Consider the following 8,120-nt stretch of genomic DNA (forward strand, 5'->3'; position numbering starts at 1 on the left):
ACCATGGAATACTATGCAGCCATAAAAAATGATGAGTTCGTGTCCTTTGTAGGGACATGGATGAAACTGGAAAACATCATTCTCAGTAAACTATCGCAAGGACAAAAAACCAAACACCGCATGTTCTCACTCATAGGTGGGAATTGAACAATGAGAACTCATGGACACAGGAAGGGGAACATCACACTCTGGGGACTGTTGTGGGGTCGGGGAAGGGGGGAGGGACAGTATTAGGAGATATACCTAATGCTAAATGACGAGTTAATGGGTGCAGGAAATCAACATGGCACATGGATACATATGTAACAAACCTGCACATTGTGCACATGTACCCTAAAACCTAAAGTATAATAATAAAAAAAAGAATAAAAACCACATTCCTTTCAGTAATATCTTTTGGTAAGAAATTTATTACCTAATGATTACCACAGTGCTTTTTAAAGCCCATAAGTAGTCTATAATTCCATATTATAGCTTCTACAAAGATACAGAATATTAAAGAAAATAAAAGAGAATGTAAAAAAATAAGTTTACATGCATCTTTCTTGGCATGATTTTCTTTTAAAGACCCACCTATATTGAATGATACTGAAATCTTCACACACCCAGGGCAGCTCCACCCAACAACTAGGCAATGATAACGATAATGAAGAACAACTACATCAAGGTATCACGACCTTACAAAATGTAAGCATCATTTTAGGATTCCTACGGCATTTAAAAATTTTATTCAAAGGGAGCTCTGTCCCAACATTCTTTAAACACACACATAGCAGAGTGAGAGAACTTGGGATTCAAATTTCACCCTGCCATTATTTTATAGTGTTGGAAACGGCAGAAGGCAAGTGCATAACACATTAAGTCATTCAATGAATGTACACAATGGCTCTGCATCCCATCATCTTGACCTTCTTATTGCCCTGTTCTTTCCCACTCTCTTTTAGAAAAGAACTATGCTCTCACTTCGTATTTATCCAGAGGGCCTTGGAACCATTTAATTTTTGGTCATCTATTTTTTATGATTGCAATATGGTTTTCTCAGTGTGGTTATAAATTCTTAGAGAGCAGGGAAATAAGAACTTTCTCCAATTTTGCCCTGATGTCCAGGCTAATGCTCCATATAAATGTTTTATTTTGTCATGGATCACACCCTACTGATAGCCAGGAGTTACAGGAATGTGCCTCAGAAAAATTCACAGTTCATCTTGAGAGCAGTAATTGCTAACCCCGTGGTTCACTCCCGCCCCCATTAAAGGTACAGGTAGCTCTCATACTAAATATCTCACAAAATTATAATTGGTTGTTAAGCAAGGCAGTAGAGTGTAAGAATTAAAACCACAGATTCTGGAGCCAGACTACTTGACTTCAACTGCCCTCTCTCTCCTTACAAATTGCATGATGTTGGGCAAATCACATAAGGTCTCCTTGCTTCAGTTTCTTCATCAGAAAACTGAGATGATAGTGTTACTAGTCTCTACCAAAGAGGGTTGATATGAAAATTAAATGTAGTGTGCTTGGAAAAAGCTAAAGTACTCAGTGAATATGAGTTATTCCTATTATTATTACTGGTGTCTTCACAGATGGGCTTTTAGCTTCTTAGGAGAAAAGGTGTTTCTGGCCGGTGTTCTATCCCCAGGTCCTAGTGCAGCATACAGACATCTTCTCAGAGTCCCCCATCCTCTCTACGTCCCCATCATCTACCTGAGATATCCAAGTCACAAACCTCTTCGTCTCAGCTGTCCTGCCAATGCACTGTCCTTAGTATTTCTCAAACTTCTTGTCCTTTTCTCTACAGATTCTATCAGAAGTCATGTTCTCGACCTCTCTCTCCTGCATTCCAATAGGCAGCCTAGTTGGGCCTCCATCTCCATAGGGCTCTCTCAGTGAGCTTTCTAACATGGAAACCTGATCATTTTCATTTCACCTCTTCATTGAAATATTTCCATGGCTCCCTACTGCCTACAAGATCATGGAATAAATACATATCAAGTCAATATAAAGAAATTTGTGTCCGGGCATAGTCGCTCACACCTGTAACCCTAGCACTTTGGGAGGCTGTGGCAGGTGGACCGCTTGAGCCCAGGAGTTCCAGACCAGCCTAGGCAACATGGTGAAACCCCATCTCTACAAAAAATACAAAAATTAGCTGAGCGTGGTGGTGCATGCCTATAGTCCCAGCTACTCAGAAGGCTGAGGTGGGAGGATCACTTGACCACAGGAAGTTGAGGCTGCAGTGAGCCATGTTTGCACCACTGCACTCCAGTCAGGGTGACAGAGTGAGACCCTGTCTCAAAAAAAAAAAAAATTTGAAAGAAGATGTGGCAGTCAGAACAATGCACCCCACCAAAGATGTCCACATTCTAATCTCCCAAACTTTTGTATGTGTTATGTTACGTGGCAAAAGGGACCTTGCAGATGTGGCTAAGGATGTTTAACCACATCCTTCGACATCCTTCAATATGGTTAGATCTAAGGATGCGAGATGGGAAGATTTCCATGAGGTCACCCGGTGGCCCCAGTGTAATTGCACAGGTTCTTCAGTGGAAAGAGGGAGGCAGAAGAGTCAGAGAAGGCAATGTGACGAATGAAGCAGAGTCAGAAACATGCAGCGCCATGAGCCAAGCAGTGCCAGAAGCCTCTTGAAGTTGGAAAAGCAGGGAACAGATTCTTGTCTAGAGCCTTCAGAGGGAATGCAGGCCTGCTGATACCTTGATTTTAGATCCATTTTGTGCTTCAGACCTCCAGGAATGTAATAAAATAAATTTGTGTTGTTTAATTTTTTTTGAGATGGGCAGGCTGGAGTGCAGTGGCATGATTATAGCTCATTGCAGCCTCAAACTCCTGGCCTCAAAGGATCCTCCCTCCTTAGCATCCCAAGTAGTTGGGACCACAGGATATGCTACCACACCCAGTTAACTTTTTATTTTTTTGCAGAGGAGGAGTTTCTCTATGTTTCCCAAGCTGGTCTTGAACTCCTAGGCTCAAGTGATCCTCCTGCCTCAGCCTCCCAATGTGCTGGGATTACAAGTATGAGCCACTGCGCCTGGCCGTGTTGTTTAAATTTTTAATAATTTGTGGTAATTTATTACAGCAGCCATCGGAAACTAGTACACAAGGCAATTGGATAGATAGTGCTGACTAAATAATTGTGTTGCAGTAAATGAATGAGTATACTATGAGAGTAGCAGACTAATGCGCTGATATATTTAGAATTATTTTTATTAATGATGTGTTATGATTTTCTTTCTCTCAACCAGTAACTTCAGATGGGGGTAATGGATGCATTTTTCTACAACTCCACCCTGTCTTCTGCTCACCTGCTGGGGGCAGAAAGTGAGGCGAGTGGGTATAGAAACCTAGACCTTTATACAAGCAGATCTCTATACAAACAAATATGTCACAGTGTACATGCAGACCGGGGCTCCCTACTGGATACCTGGTGGAAACCAGGGCAGGCATGGCCAGAAACCAAACTAAACCAACTCTGTAATTTCTCTTAAATGAGCAAATCTAAAATACTGTATTCTGTATTTTAACCTAATATGATGTTTCTACCTTGATGTTTCAAAAGCCATTTTTACACGTAAATACATATGGTGCCTGTCCAATCCATAGTTATATGTGTTGGCTCTCTGATCATAAAGGAAGACAGGGAACAGGCAGAAGCTGTCAAGGGAGATTCTCTGGAAGCATTAAGGTAAGCTATAGTGAGTTCTCAATTGATACGAGATCTGGGAAGAAAGACACAGATGGTAAGAGAGCAATATAGAAGTGTGCTAAAAAGTGCTTTTGTGGAGCAGGGAACAGATTTGGGTTTGCTACCTTAGTAGTGTGGCATGATTTTATTCTTAAATTCTCTGGTCCTTCATTCCCTCATCTTTAAAATGGGCCTGATAATACCTATTTTGCAGTATTGTTGAGAAGAGTAAATGATAACACGCTTGTAAAGGGGCCAGGGCAGTGTCTGGTATACGGTGGATTCAGGACACGTTCATTTCTTTCCCATGATTCTTTTTTCTTATTGACATTATTGCAAATTATGTGTATTATTATGATACATCAAAACATTTAACAAAAGTCATCTAACAGAAAAAACTAATACATCAAGAAAAAAATGAGAAGGAACAGTAATTTATAAGCTCTAAAGATTAAGGATGCTGGAATGTTTTGTTCTGTATTTTCCCAATTTGCACAATGGCAAGGTTAATTCACGAGAAACCTTTCTTTTGAATTATTTAAATGCCCAGTGATAAGAATAACACATAGTGGGTCTTGTGCAATGTGAGAGGATTATTGATTAAGTCAGCTCACAGGTTCCAAGTAGCCAGTAATATATTTTAATGTATCAATAATTCAGAAGAATTAGAGTTTTTCGTTGTTGCTGAAACCACATTCACAACTGAACCACGGGAGCTGGCAAACAATTGTTAGAACAGCACGAGTTGGTCTTTCCCTTCTAGCCTTGGTTGCCTCTGCAATAAACTCCACAAAACATAGCTTTCATCTCTAACAGCAAACGTGCGCCATATTAGTGACACCCAAGCACTCAATAAATATATGCCAGATGAATGAAAACCTCATAAGGCAGTAGTGAAAAATGGCCAAAGTATTTCAGAAGATCAACCTGGAAAGAAAATCAATTCTAATAAACTCGACGCTCTCAGGCTCAAATATAATAATGAAGGTAAATAGTCTTTATAACCAGAATGAGCATGGGGCAGAGAATAGTGAATAATGTTAATCAAAACCTGAAAACTTCACAGTTCACAGATAAATTGATTAACTGTTATCTCACACTCAGGACTCCCAAATTGACTGCCAGCATTCCGTAAACAATTCCTAAAGGCAAAGGTAACACCGTTTGGTTGAATTAGCATTTTCAGTTGAGAAAAGAATAAAAAACTGAAATTGAAAGGGAATCGACTTTCATTTTTTGGCAAAGGATATCTCAGGCAAATAATTATTTCATTTTAAAATAAAATGCATATATTTTTTCAGGCTTTCATATCAATGTGCATGAAAAGAAACTGTATTTAAATAGTTTATAACCTGTAGTTGAAACCTATAGTTTATAACCTATAGTTTAAATAACCTGGTTGTTATTAATGAAATAAATGGCATGCATTTTCAATTTTTGAATATTCTAATAATCACATCATGTTAAGACTGTAGAATTAAGTAAACTGAAGTAACAGTTGCAGACTTGAATAATTTGTGTTGAATCATTTTACTTGATCAGTGTTTTCATGATGGGCAGATTCAACCGAAATGATAATAAGAGTATTGGCATATGTTAAGTTTAGAAACGAAACATCCATCATCAGAACTTTGCATTTAGCGATGCTTCTAGTTTTATTTTAATGAGGAGGGAAAAATGCAGAGAGCCCCCTAAATTAGGCAGCACTCAAATTTTCTCAGGGCAAAAACAACAACAAAGATTAGCACCCTGTCTTGGGGATGGGGGAGGGGTGCGCAGAGTTTTTAGGAATTTGGTTCTCAGCTATGAAGAAAGGCTTCTGGACTTGTCCATCACAGAAACAACAGCTGTCTGCCACTTCTCTCTTCTTCACACCGCCCCCAACTCCAAACATGCCTCTCAGAAGGACTTTTGTAGCTTGCTTAAGGGATAATTTGCTTCAGAATGAATCAATATATTTCCAAACTCTTCAGGCTCAAGTTTGCCAGGATATGATAAAAGGATATATTTATATGTGTGTGCATACATATAAATTTTAAATATATAAGTAATATAAATAATGTATTCTATATATATCTTCACACAAATATGAAAGTCAGCTCTAGAAATAACAGAATGGAATTAGGGAGTAAGAAGCAACATTTGCCCAAGAAGGCTTGTGTGCATGAGCTGATTCTTTGAAAATGTTGAAGGAAACGTGTACCTATTCTTTCTGACTCTAGGGCAGCTTCCTCATTTCTTCTTTCCAATTAGAACTCCTCTGCATACAGATAAAGAATATAAAGTTCTTCAAGTTCCATTTTCCTCACTTGAGTGTGAATACTCTCCCCTCCTTTCACAGTGTCTTGAACTTGAGCTAGGTACTACTTGGATTTTTAACAGTGGCTTGGATCTGAACAGCTCTTGTTACAAAACAGGTGATACATACAATGGCAAAAATGCATTCTCACAGGAAACAGACAATTGAACAATTTCCAGAAGGACCAGGTTTTTCTCTCACTCTCCTGAAGTTGTACCTCCCAAACTAATCAAATTGAGATAGAAATGCTTTAAAGATCCGAGTATCTGATAGATAAGTGCATTCCTCTATAGGGGTATAGTTTCTGCGTGGGCATGCGTTTTGCTTAAGTCAGTTGCTCAGAAGTGATGCTAATCAAGTTTGGGAAAAGTAAAATTGTTCTGTGGCTACCAGCCCTTTGTACCAGAAACAGCGCCGTCCTCATACACCAGACAGAGACGATGCAGGATGTCCGCAGATTCACTAACCAACTTCCCTCCCTTCTGACCCCTGCGCTTCAGTAAAGCAATTACAGTAGCATCCCAGAGCAGTAGAGAATAAAATGAGCCTTACCAGTTTCTCCTAGCGTGGATGAAAGGAAACAACCCCTCAGCTGCTCTAGGCCAGGCAACTGGGTCTCAGACTTACTTGACTGAGGGGACTCTGAAATCTGAAGTCTTCCTTCCCTCTGTTTGATTTCTTCCCAGCAACCTCTCCCAGGATTTTTCTCACAAAGCACTCCCCTATTCTCTAATCCTCTCACAAGGAAAACCAGCACACACACCAAATGACTTCTGCAGAAGCGCCTCTCCTGCGGAGCGAGGAGGGGAGGGGATGGAAGGGGGCTGTTTGCTGGCATTCATTCCTGCCAGGCGAATCCTCAGGGAGTCATGGATCCCAGCCCTCTGGACTCCTCATCGACTGGAATACGATAGGTCACGGCGAGGCACAGAGGTGTGCATTTGCTTCTTCCTATATCTCCAAACCCTGGTCACTATCCCTCAGGGATGGGAGAGGGGACACCTCAGCTTCAAACTTCATCTGAGTCTTATGACCCTTTATACTCCCTCCCATAACAGAGTAATTCCAAAGAGGTTATGTAGAAATCAGCTAGACGCTTCCCAAATCTATCTGGCGCCTCATTTTAAGAGCCCTTGACAATTTATAGCAGCTGCTTGTTTTTAACTCATCCAAAGATGAAAATAGATTGAAAACATCAAGAAAAGGTGGAATATCATATATGAAAAAGTGATCGATATGTACTATCAAACATCTGGAAAATTACTGTCTTTATGAAAATTCATTTTTTAAAAAATCATGTTTTTAAAATACCAAATAAAATTGCTAAGTTGTAAGGCGTGACCTTCTTTTTTTAAGATATGGATTTTACCTTATCTTCCCAGGACAGGATTTGCACTTGCATTTGAAAATAATATTCACAATTTATAAATTCAAATCCTCTTCTAACTTAAGACAAATATCTTACATATATTCCAGATATGCTATAATCAATCTGGAATTCCCACTTACCCCTCCAGTTTTTAAAAAGAAGACTTACCTTTTTATTACGTCATTTAAAACCCTGAAACAAATAAACCACAGTGGAGACAAGCAGATGGCAGACTTCTACATTTTGCAATGAGGGCTGTTTGCCTTGGAGTCATTATTTCTAAGGAGACGCTGCTGTGCTTGTGCCTGTGTTCGGCAGCATGCCATTTGGGGCTTTGAAACAAAATGAATCAGCTTCACACCACCAGCTCCACTACATACTAACACTTCAGAATACCCAAACTGGGGCATGCTGCCTCTTTCGTAGTGACCCTGCATAGAATCAGAGGTGACGGTTTGATGGATGAGTTTCCCAAGAGACAATGCAATCTGTGACATCACAGTTCTGGCCGCACCCCCCACCCCAGGCCCCTGTCCTGCCTCTCCTCTCCAGAAAAAAAAAAATTGCCTCTGTTTGGTGACAATGCCATCTCAATAGCAAAAATGAGTCTGAGGTGCATAGCAAATGCTATAACTTACCTGTCTTTCTTAACTTCAGTTTTCTGATTCCCCTTTGCTGGAGTAATGGGAGTAGGATGAGATGAACATACTAGGCAGAGAATTCAGACAAAACCAAACAAAAGCACAGAACTCAAT

At 40.0% G+C, this 8,120-nt stretch overlaps 1 protein-coding gene across 1 annotated transcript in view; it reads right to left on the reverse strand.

The window, feature by feature from the left end:
* Positions 1-7,808, reverse strand: part of MID1 (midline 1) — a 253,521-nt gene extending 245,713 nt beyond the window's left edge. Inside the window, exon 1 of the mRNA XM_032756556.2 lies at positions 7,534-7,808. The gene's annotated coding sequence lies outside the window, so the exon portion shown is untranslated. The remainder of the gene's footprint in view (positions 1-7,533) is intronic.
* Positions 7,809-8,120: the final 312 nt, after the last annotated feature.

Source organism: Hylobates moloch, unplaced genomic scaffold (assembly GCF_009828535.3).
Source record: "Hylobates moloch isolate HMO894 unplaced genomic scaffold, HMol_V3 SCAFFOLD_7, whole genome shotgun sequence".
In the NCBI taxonomy this organism is placed as follows: Eukaryota; Metazoa; Chordata; class Mammalia; order Primates; family Hylobatidae; genus Hylobates; species Hylobates moloch.